We start from the raw sequence: 17571 nt of genomic DNA on the forward strand, positions 1-17571 counted from the left end.
TAACTCAAGCCAGAAGCTCTAAGATGAAACAGGGACCTCACAATTTGTTACAGCCTCCTATGAATGACCGCAGTATTTGAAACTGTCACTGTTCCCAACTCTGCAAAGCACCATATTTGTTACAAACCCCCAAACGGCCAAGTTCAAAACCTTCCCAGGTGTAAACAGTAACGTGTACAGACACATCAGTTGATGAGTTCCGCCTTCACAGGACTCACAGAAAGGATGGGTCCCTCTTGTGAACAACCACCAGGGCAGAAATAAAGTGTGTTACTCCTATGTTTAGGAGCCACCCAAGCTGCAGTGACAAATCTTGCTCAATGCTATTTGCCCCCATTTTTTTCAGTCACACCCCTTCAAGCTTACTGGACTCTAGGGGAGGGGCATGGCAGGTGTCCCTTTTCTTTAAGCTTTGCTCATATCTGCCTTCTGCTACTAAATGTGAACAGTGCCTGCGACGCCTCTATGATCTTGTGGCTCTCAGCTAGTGTTTAACAGCTAACCTTTTAAAAGTCCCTGCTATGGGCCTTTCTTCTGTATAAGAAGAATCTCACATCATTTTTGATTTGTTCTCACATAAACTTTTTTTCTCACCCTGTCCTGCCCAGACACTTCCTGTGTCTTGATTTCTATTGCTAATGCTTCCCATGGTCCAACTGATGGTGGTCTCATTCAGCCAATTAAGGACAATCCCAGCTTTGAATGAGTGATTCATCGACCCCCCCCCCATTTTTAAGAATTATTTTAAATATGTACGTGTGTCCATGTGGTATTTGTTTGTGTACATGTGAGGGCAGTTGCCTACAGTGGTCAGAAGAGCTGAAGAGCGTGCCAGATCCCCTAGGACTGGAGCCGTTGGTGCTGTGAGCGGCACATTGTAGGTGCTGGGAACTGAACTTGGGTCCTCCACAGAGCAGTGCTGGTTCTTAATTGCTGAACCATTTCTCCATCCCCTGGGAATGATTTCTTCCCCCAAACCCTATAAGCGCCCCTTATTTACAGTCACTTAGCAAGCATTCATTGTGCATGGATATAGGTCAGCCACTGCATGGCAGTTTAATAGGTAAGACTCAGTCATTATGTACAGCCAGTTCTTACGGTGAGAGGGACACGTGTGAGAGTTTTTCTGTGATTCGGAAGTAGTATGTCGTGTCAGTTTTTGAGAGGTGACGCTTGGTGAAGGGAATGAGCATAATGTGAGTTGAGCTTCAGTTTTTCCTCATTTAATCATTTTAATTCAGGTTGGCACAGAATAGTTACACAGCTGGTACGAGACAGAGCCTTCTTTCATACCAGGACATTCCATGCAAGTACATATTGAAGCAACTGTCTAAGAGGGAAAAAAAAATGTTGAAGTGGAGAGTGCAGACAGTCCTGTAAAGGTAGAGCCTGTGCTGCAGGCCTGTCTTAGCAGCTTGGTAGGCTGAGGCAGCGGAGTACTTACACAGATTGCACGAGCCAGCCTGGGCAATGGTGAATAGCTCAGTGGTTAAGAGCATGGGCTGCTCTTCCAGAGACCCTTAGTTCACTTCCCAGCACCTGTATGGCAGCTTATAACCATCTGTAACTCCAGCTCCAGGGGATCTGATGCCATGTTTTGGCCTCTCTGGATGCCAGGCAAACACGTGGTGTTTATATACAAAAAAGACCCATGTACATAAAGAAAACAAAAACAAAAAAGCTACATCTTAAAAAGAGAAAAAAAGCATATTACCTTCCATAGCATGGAAATGATAGGTGGGTGGACTGATGTGATATTTTATGGAGCATAGATAGGCATGGTCTCTGGCTTTGTGTTTTGTGTGGCATGCCCTCCTCTCTAGATATGTGACCTTTGCTTAACTCTAGCCAGCATTTTCTTCATCTCAGGAATGGAGCACTATGCATTATTTAGTAAGCTGATCTGGGTTAAGATCCAGCCCCCCCCTCCCCCAATGTGTTCAAGGCCAGCCTGGTCTACACAGTGAGTTCCAGGACAGCCAGGGCTACACAGAGAAACCCCATCTCAGAAAAGAAAGTAAGAAAGAAAGAAAAAGAAAGAAAGAAAGAAAGGCAGGCAAGGCAGGCAAGGCAGACAGGCAAGCAGGCAGACAAACCCTAGTAGAACCTGAGCCTCATGGCTTGAGCTTTCTGTGAAGCTTTTCAGATTGGAGATTTTCAAGTTAGTGACACTCATCTAGTAAAGTCTCTGAAAGTGCTACAAAACTTAGAAAAAAATGAAATCTGAAAAGAGTTCTGACCCCAAGAGTTTTGAATAAGGAACTCTCAACCTGCAAGTTGTCAGGTCTGCCTAATAATAGCTGGAAGAGCTCTGGGATGTGGTGTTAGAGGGTGAGTCAGTTTATAGTCCGAGTAAAGCAAGTCATTGCAAATGTTTCTAAACTGTTGGAGATTTATTGGAAGTCAGTGTCCCATGAAGTCTTACTCAAATAAAATTACAAAAAATTCCAGTCACATCACCAGGAAATTGCCATTTCTGCTTTCAGCAGGCATTTGAGAGGTAAACTGGAAGGGCTAGATTCCAAGAGCTCAAAGCCAGGCAAGTTTTGGTTTGTACTCTTTAAGTGGCCAGTTGTGAAGACTTGGACGGTGTGTGATTCGTTCAGCAGTTCCAGGCAAATGTTAGGCACTGAGATGCTACTGGGAATAAAGCCAAGTCCCCCTTTTGAGGTCTTTGACATTCCAGTAGGGTAGAAGTGTCTTCAGATGAAGTAGTCATGTTCTATATGCTGCTCTAGCATGCATAGAGCCCACAGGAGAGAATACCAGTAATGCCAGTCAGTGCTTCCAGTGCATCATGACATTGTTCTAAAAGCTGTTTCACCTCTGTCCTTGCATGGGAAGGTGTGAGCATCATCCTGATGAGGGAACTAGGGCGTGGAGGGAGGGGAGAGGGTGTCATGGTTGCAGCTCAGTGGTAGAGTGAGTACTTGGCGTGAGTGATGTCCTATGCTCTACTGCCAGGAACCAAAAGCTAACAAAATGGAAAAAATTCGACTTTATATAGTTGGTGTTTTGAGCTACAGCCGTGGTTCTCAACCTGTGGGTTATAACTCCTTTGGGACTCTTAACAGCCCTTTCACAGAGGTCACCTAAAACCATCTGCATATCAGACATTTATATTATGATTCATAACAGTAGCAGAATTGCAGTTATGAAGTAGCCATGGAAATAATTTTATGACGGGGGGGGGTGTCACCACATCATGAAGAACTGTATTAAAGGGTCTCAGCATTAGGAAGGCTGAGGGCCACTGAGCTGAAGGATTCTGATGGCTTCTTCATCCCTGCATCATGTTGCTTATTCTTGCTTCGTGGAGGAGGACCTGGCAGAAATGCTACAAAGAAGAGCTAGCTACATATGGGGGCTACAGTAATGTCACTGCTAGGCACAGTGAGGATTGAAGCTGGCCTCTGCACTCAGTAGCTCAGGGTCAGCTGAGCTACTGTTTAAGGCAGTGGTTTCGTTTTTTGTTTGTTTTTCCTTTTTGGTGGGGATGTGTTTTGCTTGTTGACTCATCTGAAGACTTTGGAAACTGTTCTAGTTCAGTGGATTTACAGGTTTCAGATTCAGAATCTTTTAGAAGTTGGTTATTCTGATGTTTAGGCCATACTGTTAAGGATGCAGCCAGATGTCAGATTGTAGATGATAAAGCAGTCTGTTACAGCTTTCCTATTGAAGGTGATTTGGCCTTGAGTTTTTAGATCCTTTGTTAGAAGTCAGTGCACCGAAGGGATGGGATTACTGATCAGAAGTCTGGGCTGTTCTATTTTGCAGAGTGGCCAGTGTATGGTTTTCTCATTTCGTCAGGCTTAAATCCCAAAGGGGTGAGGTTTGGATGAGGGGACCTTGTGATACTTGGCTTTGGTGCTTGTAGTACTGTTAACGGCATCAGCTTTATCTTCCTTTCTTCCTCGTCACAGTATTATTTGTTGGATAATGTTGCATACTATGTTCCTTCACCCTCATAGTCTGTTTAGAGTAGTTGAGATGACATAGGGAAACAGGCAGAACTTCTTGAGATGAGAAAATGGGCAGCCAGAAAGCCACAATTTTGGAGAAACTTAGTCTGAGCGACTCACCTGCAGAATAATCTTATTTTGCTAAAGTCTTTTCAGGAATTGCTGGGTTTAAAGTCACACAGCAGGGCAGTGGCAGGCCCCAGTAGAGAATGTCTCAAATCTCTGATGCTCTTTGTCTCTGCCTGGCCAGGCCAGGTTCTGTATCTTCGTTATGGCTTCCAATGGAACTTGGTGGGCCCGTGCTCTGCTCACATGCACAGTGCTTTCTTGACTGTTTATGTATAAGACTGAAAGGGGACAGAGTCACCAGGAGAGTAAGAGAAATGTGATCAGGAAGTTCCCAGCCCAGGAGTTTAATTTACTCTTATTTTAATCCCCTTCTTCCACCAGGTGAAAATTGAAGAAATATTGGTCTTTTAGATACTTGTTTTCATTCATACTCTACTGTATAAAGAAATTTCAGAATTTAAAAATGAAGGAAATAAATCCTGAGCAGTCATTTAGAATTTACTACCTCTACTTGGCAGCAGTCAGGGTACATCGGGGAAGTAGATTTAAGATGGGAAATGCAAAATTTGAACTGAAAGTAGAAAATAGTTTTTAGAAATTAAAAGTGAGAAAACAGCAAGAAACCACTTAAAACAAACAAACACCAGGCAAACCTGAAATGTAGAGAAAGTGTTAGAGATGGACTCCTGGGGCTATTGTGATTGCATGTGAGATAAATTGTTATGTCAGATTTACCCTTCCATGTGTGCAGTGCTAGGTCCATAACACCCCACAACAGAGCATGTTTTTATGAATATGCTTCTGTTATTGTACAGTTAAGTGGTCATAAGGTGTGTACAGCTTCAAAGAAGTGACAGTATTCAATTCTCGTCCCTTCTTGTGACCTTGTTTTAAGATTCTGTGCTGTAAGTAAGTAAGGCTTCAGCAGGGTAATTGGTGGGAGATCATTTGAAGGAACGTGCTTCTTTTTAAAACAGCAGCTCTTTAATATAAGCTTTAGTTGCGGCCATGCTGGAGACTAAGGAACTAAGGTGTAGCTTGAGTACTGAAGTAATGTGGAGCAGAAACCACGCTCACCTGGGTTTATACTGGCTGGCTGTCACTTTGTCACCTAGACAGTCTGTTAGCAGTACCAGCCTCCAGTACTAGTGAGAACTAAAAGAGACAGTACTTTTAGAGAGATGCAGGGTCTGGGATGCAGGGCTAACCCTTGAGAGTAGTTATGAAAAATATGATTTTTACATCTGGATGCTGAAATTAGTCACCATAATTTTATTTATTTATTTATTTATTTATTTATTTATTTATATGTTTTTTTTTTTTTTAACAATTTTCTTCACAGTCCATGAAGGCTTTTTATTTATGCTTTACATTTGAAAAAGGAATCCCAGGATTTTCTCTTCTGTATGTTTTCATCTTGCCTCTTCATGGTTCATGATGCCAGCCAAGGTTGTCAGCACAATGAAACCAAGCTGCTGTGATGGGAGCAGATTGTCCTGCCATTTCTCTAGGTCTTTGAGTTGAACATCAAATCTAGGGCCAGTCACTCCACACTTGTTCAACCTTCCTGTGAGGTTCACAACCATCTTTCCAGCTCTGTGATCATCAGTGATCTCGAATTCACCAATGTAGCCGTGCTTCAGCATTCACAGTTAAGAACTGAATGATGACTTTAGAACACAGCCTGATGAGGACCTGGCGTTTGCCTCTCTTCTCAGCATTGTTGATGTTCTTTTTTTTTTGGTTTTTCGAGACAGGGTTTCCCTGTGTAGCCCTGGCTGTCCTGGAACTCACTCTGTAGACCAGGCTGGCCTCGAACTCAGAAATTCGCCTGCCTCCGCCTCCCAAGTGCTGGGATCAAAGGCGTGCGCCACCACGCCCAGCTTTGTTGATGTTCTTAAGAGCAGCCGCCAGAACATTCATTCTCACCATGTTGACTCCAAGGGAAGATGGCAGAAAGAGCAGTCACCATAATTTTGGTTGTACTTTGTGAATTACTTAGTATCATGACTACTATGTACTATTGAGACAGTTTTCAGTCTTTTTTTTTTTTTTTTTGGAGTGGTTAAATAAATTGATCTGCAGAGTAACATTAGAAGCTTGCACTAAAGCTGGGCATGGTGGTTCATGCGTTTAGTCCCAGCTCTTGGGAGGCAGAGGTAGGGAGATCTATATTTGCTTTATATTTGGATATTGGAACCAGCCCTTGTTGTGGGACTGTCATCTGCTTGAGCATTCTCCTTATTCATATACACTTAATTCTTACCAAAAGTTGTTTATTGTTATTTGTGAGTGATTGTAAGTATAACCTTATGATATGAAGTTTAAAGATTTGATGAAACTGTTTATTGCTGGCGAAAGTTGGTGGTGAGAAGGTCACCTAGTCATTACTTGTCTGACTATAAGTTGGTAAAAATTTGGTAGAACTTCTGAAAAAACCTTGAGCAGTATTTATTTTAAGCTTTATGATGGAGTTATGAATGCACTTAAGCTTGTAGCTTTAGTTTTAAAGGATTATAGATATAGAAAAATGTTTATGTTTATTAATGTCTCCTACATCTGGGCATGGTGGTCTACACCTATAATTCCATTGCTTGGGAAGCTGAGGCAGGAGGACCATAGATTTGAGGCCAGCTTGGGTTACATAGACTTTCAAAACAAATCATGGAAGAATTGGCATTACTGGTGAGCATGTGCTGCCATCACCTGTTTAGTGGGGTGGGGATGGGCCTGTGACAGCTACGAGTCTTTACTTTCAGGTGGGGAGTGCATTCATGAAGTTAAAGTTGCTAGTGGATCAGTTGTGTTTAAAAACAAAAAAAAACAAAATCAGCACTCAGGAGGCAGAGGCAGGCGGATTTCTGAGTTCGAGGCCAGCTTGGTCTACAGAGTGAGTTCCAGGACAGCCAGGGCTACACAGAGAAACCCTGTCTCAAAAAAACAAAACAAAACAAAACAAAACAAAAAAAGAATTAAATAAAGGGAAGGAAATATTTGGTTATAGTCTTACAGTTGCCTTGTCTGATTTTTTTTTTTCCCCATGGAGGATACCCTAGTTACAGAACTACAAGTTAGCTGTAGCTGTAGGTGACTGGTTGAGCTTAGATTCTGTTTTTCTGTAATGTAAGCAAGCACTTAGGAGAAATAGATCAAGTCGATTTTGTTTATGTTTACAAGTCAGGCAAGGTGGGCGTCCCCAATGTGGCCTGGTTGACTGTCTCTGCTCAGGGTGGCTTCTGCCTTAATTTACTTTCAAAAGAGCAAATTCTATCGTTTTTATCAGTAAGAAAAAAATTGAAGTTTATTTTTAACTTTTTCTAGTGTCATTAAAAGGGATGAGTATTAAAGTGACATGATGAAATGTCACCTTAGACTCTTCCAGCCGTGTATTTCATAAGTGATAGTATCAGCATGCACATTAAGCATTATGACCAGTTAGATAGTTCTTTAAACCGTGCATGGTAATTCTCATGTATGTTGTATAAAAACGTGCAAAATTTAACAACCATGTGAGCATATTTAAATTAGGAAAATAGCAGGCAACTTGTTTCCTTTGTAAACTGCTCTGTCCAAAGCATTCTGTGTATTATCAGAATGAAAAATGACAGCACTTTGTCATCTGCTCAAATTGATACTGCACTCTTCAGGATGACAGCTGAAAAGGCCCACAGGTGCCATATAAAGAGGTGACCATGTTGTCATATTTCATTTCGGCATCCCTCTGCAAAGCCATAATTACCTAATTAGGTTGTTAATTAGGAGATTAGCATTTCACTATATTGATAGAATGCTCTTTACTGGTGTGGGGCTAGATACAGATTTGTCGGCCCTAATTTATAATCTCTGCCTGTTTTGTACTTATTTATTTGCTTAAGATCCTTGTGTGGAGCAATTGAGTTTATCTGAGGAACAGTTTGTTTACAAGCTAATGAAGCTTTGATAACTCTGAGCTAAGGTATGAACAGAACTAAAGAATGGCCACAGCCCAAAGGAGATTATAAAAATTCTGAATTGATAGACATTCTGTTAGCATAGGCAAAAAACCACAAAAACCAACCAAACAAAAAACATAAAAATTCAGATTGTTGGAGTAAAGTCCAAAATGCAGAATGGGAGTTGAAATGTGACAGATGTGTGTGTCCTACACCAGACGCAGGGTCTTACTTTTATTGACTGATGCATCACTTTCATTTGTACCTGACTGTACACAGGTCGGAAACAGGCTTGCTCAATTACTTGAGAATGAGTATATCCACTTCCTTAGTACCTTCTGTCTCTTGGTCTGTGCCGGGGACATTTTCTTACTGTTCTTTGGCCTGAGTTCTTCTGGAATTTGAAGTATTTCATAGTAACCTTATTTTGGTGTTTGGATTATGCAGTGTGTCTCTTTTCAGGGCCTGGGAGCCTACTACTTCCCTTCTCAGTATAGTGCCTTAGTTTGGTATCACAGACGCCTTCCTTATCTTCCAATTCCGAGCCCCTTCTTCTAGGCCAGTGGTTCTGAACCTTTCAAATGCTGTAACCACTTCATACAGTTCCTCGTGTAGTGGTGCTCCCACATAAAATTATTATTATTATTATCTTTTTTTTTTTCAAGACAGGGTTTCTCTGTGTAGCCCTGGCTGTCCTGGAACTCACTTTGTAGACCAGGCTGGCCTCGAACTCAAAAATCCGCCTGCCTCTGCCTCCCTAGTGGTGAGATTAAAGGCGTGCGCCACCATTGCCTGGCCATAAAATTATTTTTATTGCTACTTCATAATTGTAATTTTGTAAATGTTATGAATCGCCATTAAGTATCTGATATGCAGATGGTCTTAGGTGACCCCATGAAAGGGGTCGTTCAACCCTCAAAACCCACAGCTTGAGAAACACTGCTCTAAGCATTAGTTTTTTTTTCCATAAGTGGTATTTCATTTATTCAATGCAAAAGAGGGACATTAAGCCACTTTCATTCATTTTCTCCCAAACTCTCAAAACTCCTTTTCCTCATTAAAACAAAACCTAAAGAAAAAAAAAAAAAACAACAAAACCCAAAAACCCACACTGAGAAACACATTTGTACAAAAACCACACAGTATCCAAGCCCCCCTCACAAAACTGGATGGATGTTATTACAGGAATGATACCTAACTGACAGTCATGGAAAGAGCCGTGTTGAACTTAGGTTCTATAGATTATCAACAATGTAAAAATTATTCCCACTTGCATCTCTCAAAACTAGAAAGTGATCACATTACAGACCTCAGGTTACAAACAACCAGAGTCCTGTCCTTCTGCTAGGACTCCGGGGAGAAGGCAAGTGCTAAGCATTAGTTTATACTGCCTTTTCCTCCCTCCCTCCCTCCCTTTCTTTCAGAAGAATATGTAGGATTTCTCTGTGTAGACCAGGGTGGCCTTGAACACACAGAGATCTGCCTGCCTCTGTTGCCCAGATGCTGGATTAAACAGGATTCAAAAGGATGAAGAAGGCAGGTGACTAGGCAGAAAATTTTCAGAGAGAAGTTTTTGTTCAAGGTTGGATGAGAATATAGTTTAGTATGGGTAGAATAGAAAGCACAAAGGAAATGAGGCTGGGCTGCTTGTGTAGGCAAGGTTACAGCATTTGAAGGAGTTTGAGAAGTCAGTGAAAGACCTTAGGACAAGTTAGGAAGCAACTGTAGTAGCTTAGGTCAGCTCTCTGGCTTGCTTAGGTTATTGAAATAATGAGAAATGGATGACTTCGAGAAAGAAGAGCCAGAATGCACAGGATTCTGGTTAAATGTCTTTAGGCTCCATGGAAAGGAAGGAGTGAAGGCTCCTGATTTGATAGTCCACTCTTTGTAATTTTATGTACATTTGAGAGTATTTGCAAAGCTTTCTGATCATTACCATTATCTGTTTAGAATGGTCAGACCCCAGTTTTTCTGCCCCCAGCTTCTGACATTTACTCTTCTACTTTGCATCTCTGTGGCTTTGCTTTCAGCCTTTTATAGAGATGGAATTGTAATCTGTGACCTTTCATATCTGAGTTCTGTTGCCTAGAAAAATGTTGAAACAGCTAAGATCGTATTCCATTCCCCTTTCTGATCAATAGTTCATCATGTGTAAGTACCGCTTCTTGTTTATTCACTTACCCACTGGACTTTTTGGTTATTTCTTCTTTTGGCTACTATGCTACTTTGCACATTGGTGTACAAACTTTTGTATGAACATGTATGTTCAGTTCTCTAGGGTGCATGTTGACCCTGCTGGCTCACATGCTGACCCTGTGAGGCTCTGTGCAGGTGTCTCCCAGAGTGGCTGTACTGTGCTTACCCTCCCAGCACATCTTTACCAAGCCCCATTGGATAGTGGTGGAGGTCAAGGAAGGTTCGTCATGCGTGCCGTGCCTCCCTCTCAAGGACTTCTGATCCAGTGGAGCTTCTGAGTTAGGGAAGAGAGGAAGGAACAGCTTAGAATTTGGGAATTATACAGTATGCTTAGTACCGGCAGAGGTTCTGTGTGTGTGCATGCAAGTGTGTGGGTGTAGGCATGTGTCAGTCTGCTTGTCTGTCTTCTTATTCTGCCTCTGTCTCAGTCTTTATTTCACTGTCTCTATCTCTCTCTTTGTGTCTCTAATACAGCTTCTGGGTTTTCTTTGTAGGGCTTCATGCTTGCGAGCCTACCTTTAACCTGTCGCTGTTTCTTGGGCTTTCTTGCCATACATACACCCTGGGCAAGCTCATTCACACTTATGGCTTCATCTGTTACACGTATGTTGATGTCTTCCAGATTTACACAGAGCTTTCTCCAGAACTACAGGTATGTCTCTTCTTAGCCCCCAATATAGTTTAGCTATATATATACATCTCCCAAGTTGGTTTCAAACTGTGACCTTCCTGCCTCTGCCTCTAAAGAGCTAGTATCCCAAGTGTAAGTTTGGGTCTTGCTGATCTCTTTGGGTAATCCATACTCGTTCATTGTGTCTGAAAATGATTCATTAGCTGCACCCCACCCCTACTCTCACTCCTACCTCCACCCCAGCCTGCCCACTGACCTTTTCCTACTTAAAATCTTTAAACAAACAAACAAACAAACAAACAAACAAACAAACCCATTTATCACATACACAGAGGTCAGGCATTAGTTCTCCTTTGATTGTGTGGGTTCTGGGGATTAGACTCAGGTAGTCAGTCTTGACAGCAAGTATCTTTACCTGCTAAGCCATTCTGTGGCCTTTTGTTTCACTGTTGGTAGTGTAAAGGTCCCCCTACATCCACTCGAGTCACCAAGCTCTCCTGCTTTTTATCTCTGGAATTTTTCTTGAATGTATGGAAACAACTGCCTCACTTGAGACTTCATCTTTTCTTCCATGGGCTGTTGTCGCAGCTTCACAAACAGCTTCTGTCCTGTCCATAGGTTAATCTTCTGTGTGACGCCATAGTCTCTGAAGTGCTAATCTAATCAGCAACTTTGAACTCCATGTAGTTTTAGTGATATTATGTGCTTTGCTGTTTGTAGCTTCAGTACCAGGCTGTATTGTAGGTTGCCACTTGGCTTGTCCTCTGACCATCCAACTTCTTTCTTTTCTTTGTAAATTAATCATAGATCAGGGACTAATAGCAACAGTACTAGTAGGGATCCTTGTAGTGCCTGCTATGGGCCAGGCAGTGTGACAAGTACATTCTTACTTTGTGTTGCTTGTCCCCTAGAGAAAACTATAAAGTACTGGGTACTTCTTGAATTGTGGCAGGCATGTCCCCAAAGTCTCTAGCTAGGCAGTTCTCTTCCCTCAAATCTCACATACTCTTGGCTTTTTCTGTCCTGCTTTAGATGGTAAGTAGGAAGCACCTCAGGGCTGGTTCTGTGCTAACTTGTTTACAGTTACAACCCAGTACTCCATCTATCCTGCCTCATTCTCCCCTGTGCTTTGTTCCACAGTGCTTCTGCCTGCCATAGTACACATGCTTTGTTTGCCTGGCTGACCTCATCAGAACCTGAGCTCCATGGAGGCAGGGTTGTGGGGGTAAATGCACACAGTGCTCTGTATCTAGAGGAGTGCCTGGCAGGTGGCAGCATAGTCGCTGTCCAGAGCATAGTTGCTGAAATACCCATTTGGTACTTAGTGATTGTTATGGGTGGATTCATTAATTAGAGGTAGACAGGCCCTGCAGTGCAGTGGAAATATGAAGGAACAACTAACTTGGGATTCATTAGGAAGTTCCTGAAAGAATTTACCATTGAACCTGAATTTTGAATATGAGTAGGAGGCACCCAAGTAAAGAAGTGCGCTTGTGTGTGGAGAATGTTGGGTGTCTGTCTGTCTTTCTTATTTATTTATTTGTTTTTTTTTTTTTTTGAGGTAGTCTCTCACTGAACCTGGGGCTCACAGATTTCAGTTATACTGGCAAGCCAGCATGTAAATCCTGTAAATCTTCATGATCCTGCCTTCCCAGTGCAAAGATGACAAGCATGCTCCAAGGTCCTTATTCTTGCATGGCTAGTATTTAAAGTACCTGATCACCCGAGCCATCTTCCCAGCCAGCCAGACAGGCTTTGTAGAATAAGGATGAGCAAATATAATTGTGATTGCTGTTTGTTTTATAACAGCCTCTTGCAGTCTTAAGTGCTGAGAACTTGATTCGTGATGGTGATGACCTTGACCTTCTGACTCTCTGGCATTCCTCTCCCAAATGCATGATTATGGGAGTACACTGCCATGTCTTGTTTGTGCAGTGTGGAGATCTTACTCAGTATTTTGTATATCATAGTGAGCACTCACCAACTGATTGACATTCTTAGCCCTGTTTTTTTTTTTTAAAGACAGAGTCTCACTGTGTAGCTCTGGCTGTCCTGGAACTTTCTAAGTAGATCAGACTTGTCCTTTGAACTCAGAGAGATCTGCTTGCCTCTGCCTCCCTAGTGTTGGGAGTAAAGACTCTCATGCCTGACTTGCAGTTTGTTTTTACAGCGGTGATTTGAGTTGTAGGTTTCAGATCTAGACCTATCAGAACACTCAGAACACATATGGCAGGAGCTGGTAAAAGGTACTGCAGTAAGCCACAGGATTTATTTAGAGAGTAGCAAAGTTTCAGATATGATCACAGATGTCTTTTAAGTCACATATTAAGGTTTCTTGGCTTCAGCTTTGCCGATAATGACATTTTGATGGTATATAGTTCTTTGTTGTGAGTGTTTCCTTGTGCACTATGAATGATTTGCAACATCCCTAGTGTTCATCCACATGAGTAGCACCCATTCCCAGGGTGACAACCAGAGATAGAGCCAAACATGGTCAAATGTCTGATACTGTTGACATTGTTGAGTCTTCAGCAAGTGATTTAAGGAGATATGAAGTCATATCTTCATAAAATACCTACCTTACTAAATCAAGAGTTTGCTCAAGCAGTTTGGAACAGACAGTCTCTTAGAAATGATATTTCTACAGCTAACTAATGAAGGCAGAAATAAAGTGCCCGTAAGACCACTTGGGCCTGGGATTCAGAGAAGAATTTGCAGGGAGTGAGATGTTTGTCTTGGATGGAAGAGAATGATTGGCTGAGTATATTTCAAACATTCCTCAGGACCAGAAGACACACAGTTTCCCTGAGAATTGCAGGAGGTGGAGAGGAAAAGGGCTAATGGAGAAACCAGGCTGTAGGGAGCCCTTTATGCTGTCTGTGGAGGTCTTTAGGCATACACATGACAGTCATCTCAGACTTACAGTGTACAGCAGTACACACTTAGGACAGCCAGACAGGAGTCAAGGTCCATCTGGGTTCCTTCCCAAGATCTCTCAAAAGGCTGAAAGAAAGGATGTAGTTGGTGATGAGCTTGTGAGCTTCTTAGGTTGTTAAAACAGGATGTGTTTGGTCCTCATGACTCAGCGCCCCTGTTGTGTTTAGCTAATGGCTGAGACATTTTCAGTGCCCTTGGTCCTTGTTGTGTGGTTCTGAAAATCAGCACTTGCTTCTTTGAGGCTCTTGGGAATCTCTTTGGTTTACCATTTCCCTCTTTACTTGGCTAGGAAGTCTTATGTGACAGAATGTCACCAAGGGATTGTACGTTCACACCTTTGTCATGTCCTTTTGTCTATAGCATGTAAGGTCCTACCTATACTCAAGGAAAGGAGTAGCTATACATCAAAGAAGTAGATGATGTAGAGGCCAGACTCTGCACCTGCCTTAGAGTTCTGTCTCCCCCATAAACCTCTTGTTCCTTAAGGGCAGTGGTCAAGTGTGTTATTTCTTGATAGTCTGTCTCTGGTGCCTGACACATTGTAACACTCATCAAATGAATAAAGTCTATGAGTCTTGATAGGCAAATGAGCAGTGCTTTCTGAGTAAGTCCTTAAACCAATGATTTCATATTCAGTCTAGTCACTTTGACATTGTTTGTATCTTCACTCTAGAGAAAACTATAAACATTTTTACCTGAGATCTTAAAGTAAAACCTCAAATTATTTATTTTTACAGCTGCCAATCAAGCCTATTATGTCAGAGAGACAACACCAAAAAATAATTTAGGGCTATATTGCAGGAAAGTGGCAGATTTTTTATAACTGCTGAAATCATTGTCAGGCTTGGAGCTTTGAGAGTGGTGTGTTGTCTAAAGTTTTACTGCAACTGCTAGTTAATAAACATTATTTCAGGAACCTAAGAGTGCTGTTTTCTAACAAGGGAAATAACACTGTAGGGTGTGATTTCTGTATTATTGTTAACTTGGTATTCAGTGCTTACATTCTCTGGACTTGTCATCAGGAACATCTTAGGCATACTTTCAACTTGGAGTTGCCTATTGAGAAGAAATGACACTAAAGCCAGTTTTTTCCTCACCCTTGATAATCCTCACAGGAAACACCCTGTGTGTTCTGGGGAACTGAACCACACAAAAACAAGCATTGCATGTTTTTTTAGCCTATCAGTTTTGGTAACTTTTTTTTTCTAAAGATTTATTATTTTAATTATGTTAATATGTGTGTGGTGGGAGTATGTGCATAGGAGGGCTGATGCCCGAGGAGACCAGCATTGACTGGAGGATCCCTAGGAGCTGGAGCTATTGTAGGCATCTACTTGTGTGCTAGGAACAAAATTTGGGTTCTCTGGAAGACCAGTTTGTGCTCTGAACTGCTGACAGCCACCTCTTCAGTCTGGTGGGTGGGTGTTTGTTTTTGTCGATGTTTTTACTCTCGACTGCCTTGAACCTGCAGTGTAGCTGAGGATGACCTTGAACTTCTGATCCTATTGCTACTGCCTCCCAAATGGAAAAACTATAGGCCCGAGCCATCACACTTTGCTCTAGTGGTGTATATATTTTTTTTCTTTAAAAAAAAGTATAGTTGTTTTGTTTTTGTTTTTTTAATAGGATAGAATGTAACTAATGAGTTATAAAAACAAGTTTCCTGGCCTGGTAGCAGAGACCTAGGCTTTAATCCTAGCACTGGGGAGGCAAAGGCACAGTCATCTACAGAATGAGTTCCAGGACAGGCAGGACTACACAGAGAAACCCTATCTCCAAAATCCAAACCAAAACAAAAACACCCAAATTTCTTGGCACTGTGGATGCTGCCCAATACTAGTGTTTGCCTAGCATGCACACACCACACACATACATTTGAAGATGACTCAGTTGCCATGTAAGCATGAGGACCTGCATTCAGATCACAAAACAGAACACAAAACCTGGGTACATGAGGTATACCTGTCATCCTAGCACTAGGGTGGATCCCTGAAGCTCATTGGCCAGATAGTCTAGCTGGATTGTTGTACTTTAGGTTCAGAGACTCTGTCTCAGAAAATAGAATGGAGAGTGCGTGAGGAAGACACTCAGTGTCCATCTGTAGCCTTCTCAGAGACACGTTCATGCACCTGCACAGACACCTGTCTACACCTGCCCAAACATGTATGTATAGCACACATAGTTTTTCTTTTATGGTGAATGGGAAGTAGTCCAAAGCCAGGTGTTTAGAGGCCAAGATTTTGAAATTGCATTTCCACTACATTTGATCAGTGTAAATCATAATGTGAGCCCAGATGCAAGGACAGGGCAGTGGACTTTAACTGATTGGCTTAATATGAGAAGTTGCAGAAAGATATCTGCCAAGGGCGCAGTAAGGTATTTAATTCCTATAAGGCTTTGTTTACAAAACAAAGATGTTAGTATATCCTAGTCTGGCTGTTAATAAGTACTACTCATGGGAAAAGCCGGCAGGATGCATCTATCACTATTCTTGTGTTTCTGCCTAAGCGAAGCCAAGTCATCCTTAAAATGCTTCCTTTCTGGGACAGTCTTGAAAGCACACAGCCATTGGGAGTTGGTGTATGCGGAGCACTGAGTCCCTGTTGGGTCTGTGTGGAAGAGCGCATGTGCTGGCACTGTCAGCCTGGGGAGGGCCAGCACACTTGTAGATTCCTAGTCTTACTCTAAGAAAGTGAATGAATCTCCTTCAAAAGAACATACAAGCTTTTCTTTTCTGCAGCTATTGTTGCTTTTATTATCTTCAAGTAGTTATACTCAAAGGGTAGGAATAGAAATGGGGGAGGGTAAGTAAACTCCAAATGCTGTCCTCACCGTCTCTGTACACGGAGCTTAGGCACAGTCACGGGGAGAAGGTCTAATCCCCAGAACAATTTTAAAAAGCCTTTTTTTGCTTGTCTGAAAAATAGATGAAGGCTTAGAGTTACATTGGAGAGCATTAGAGAAGGAAATTTGGAAGCAATAAACCACAGTTTATTTTAATAGTCTTTTAAATTATTTCCAAATTCCAGGAGGCATGAATTCTGAACTTTAACTGGATCAGAGAATGTTGATCATAGTCAAAGATAGTCCTTTTTTGGTTTCTCTGAATGAAAAACTTAATATATAATGGAAGGTTTGTTTTTTTTTTCTTCCCCCTAACTTGTGACCATTCTGCATCATGGTAGATAAACAAGACTGCTTTTGTTAGTCTGTGGTAAGGACTTCTGTATGGGAATAAGGTTATCATGCCTAATATTAACAGTGTCAAGTTGAGGTACAGTGTGGAAAGGTTAAAAAAAAAAAAAAACCCTCACATCTGCTGTTACATGTTGTTAACTCCCTTAGCAGACGTTAAATCATTTCAAGTACAATAATAGTGTGGGAGGTAAATTAACTAACCATTAACAATCTTATAAATACACAATTAACATGCCAGCATTTATATGACACATTGATGGGGCAGCAGTAATTTTTGATTGGGAGTTTGCAGACCTTTGAGAAGCCTCGGGCTGTTGCTTATTCAGATAGGTTTTCACTGACTGCAGGTGAGGGCTGCTAGTCCACTGGAGAGCGGTGGGTGTGGCACTTGGAAAGGAAAGGAGCTGAGGGCTCTTGGTAAGCATGGGCTTGAACAGACAGTTAGTTTTACTTGCAGGTCCTTAGGGAGTGGAAGGGTACAGGGAGGGCTCAGTGTTTAGGGTGAGTTATTTGAAGAAAGATAAAATAATACAGCTATGGATTTGTAGTTGAGGTCGCATAAATTAGTAAAATTTTCAAAAATGTCCTGGGGTAGGGTTGGAGGCATAGCTAGAGCAGAGTGCTTGCCAAGCATGCAGAAAGTTCC

At 41.9% G+C, this 17571-nt stretch overlaps 1 protein-coding gene and 1 pseudogene across 5 annotated transcripts in view; one reads left to right on the top strand and one right to left on the bottom strand.

Annotated features, from left to right (window-relative positions):
- Mapkap1 (MAPK associated protein 1) overlaps positions 1-17571 on the top strand; it is a 210706-nt gene that overhangs the window by 783 nt on the left and 192352 nt on the right. The window contains exon 2 of one of the 5 annotated variants that reach the window (XM_029473508.1): positions 10654-10811. The exons of the other annotated variants lie outside the window; for them this stretch is intronic. The gene's annotated coding sequence lies outside the window, so the exon portion shown is untranslated. The remainder of the gene's footprint in view (positions 1-10653; positions 10812-17571) is intronic. 5 annotated transcript variants of the gene reach the window in all.
- Positions 5399-5963, bottom strand: LOC110290305 (annotated as a pseudogene).

This window comes from Mus caroli, chromosome 2 (genome assembly GCF_900094665.2).
Source record: "Mus caroli chromosome 2, CAROLI_EIJ_v1.1, whole genome shotgun sequence".
NCBI classification, from domain to species: domain Eukaryota; kingdom Metazoa; phylum Chordata; class Mammalia; order Rodentia; family Muridae; genus Mus; species Mus caroli.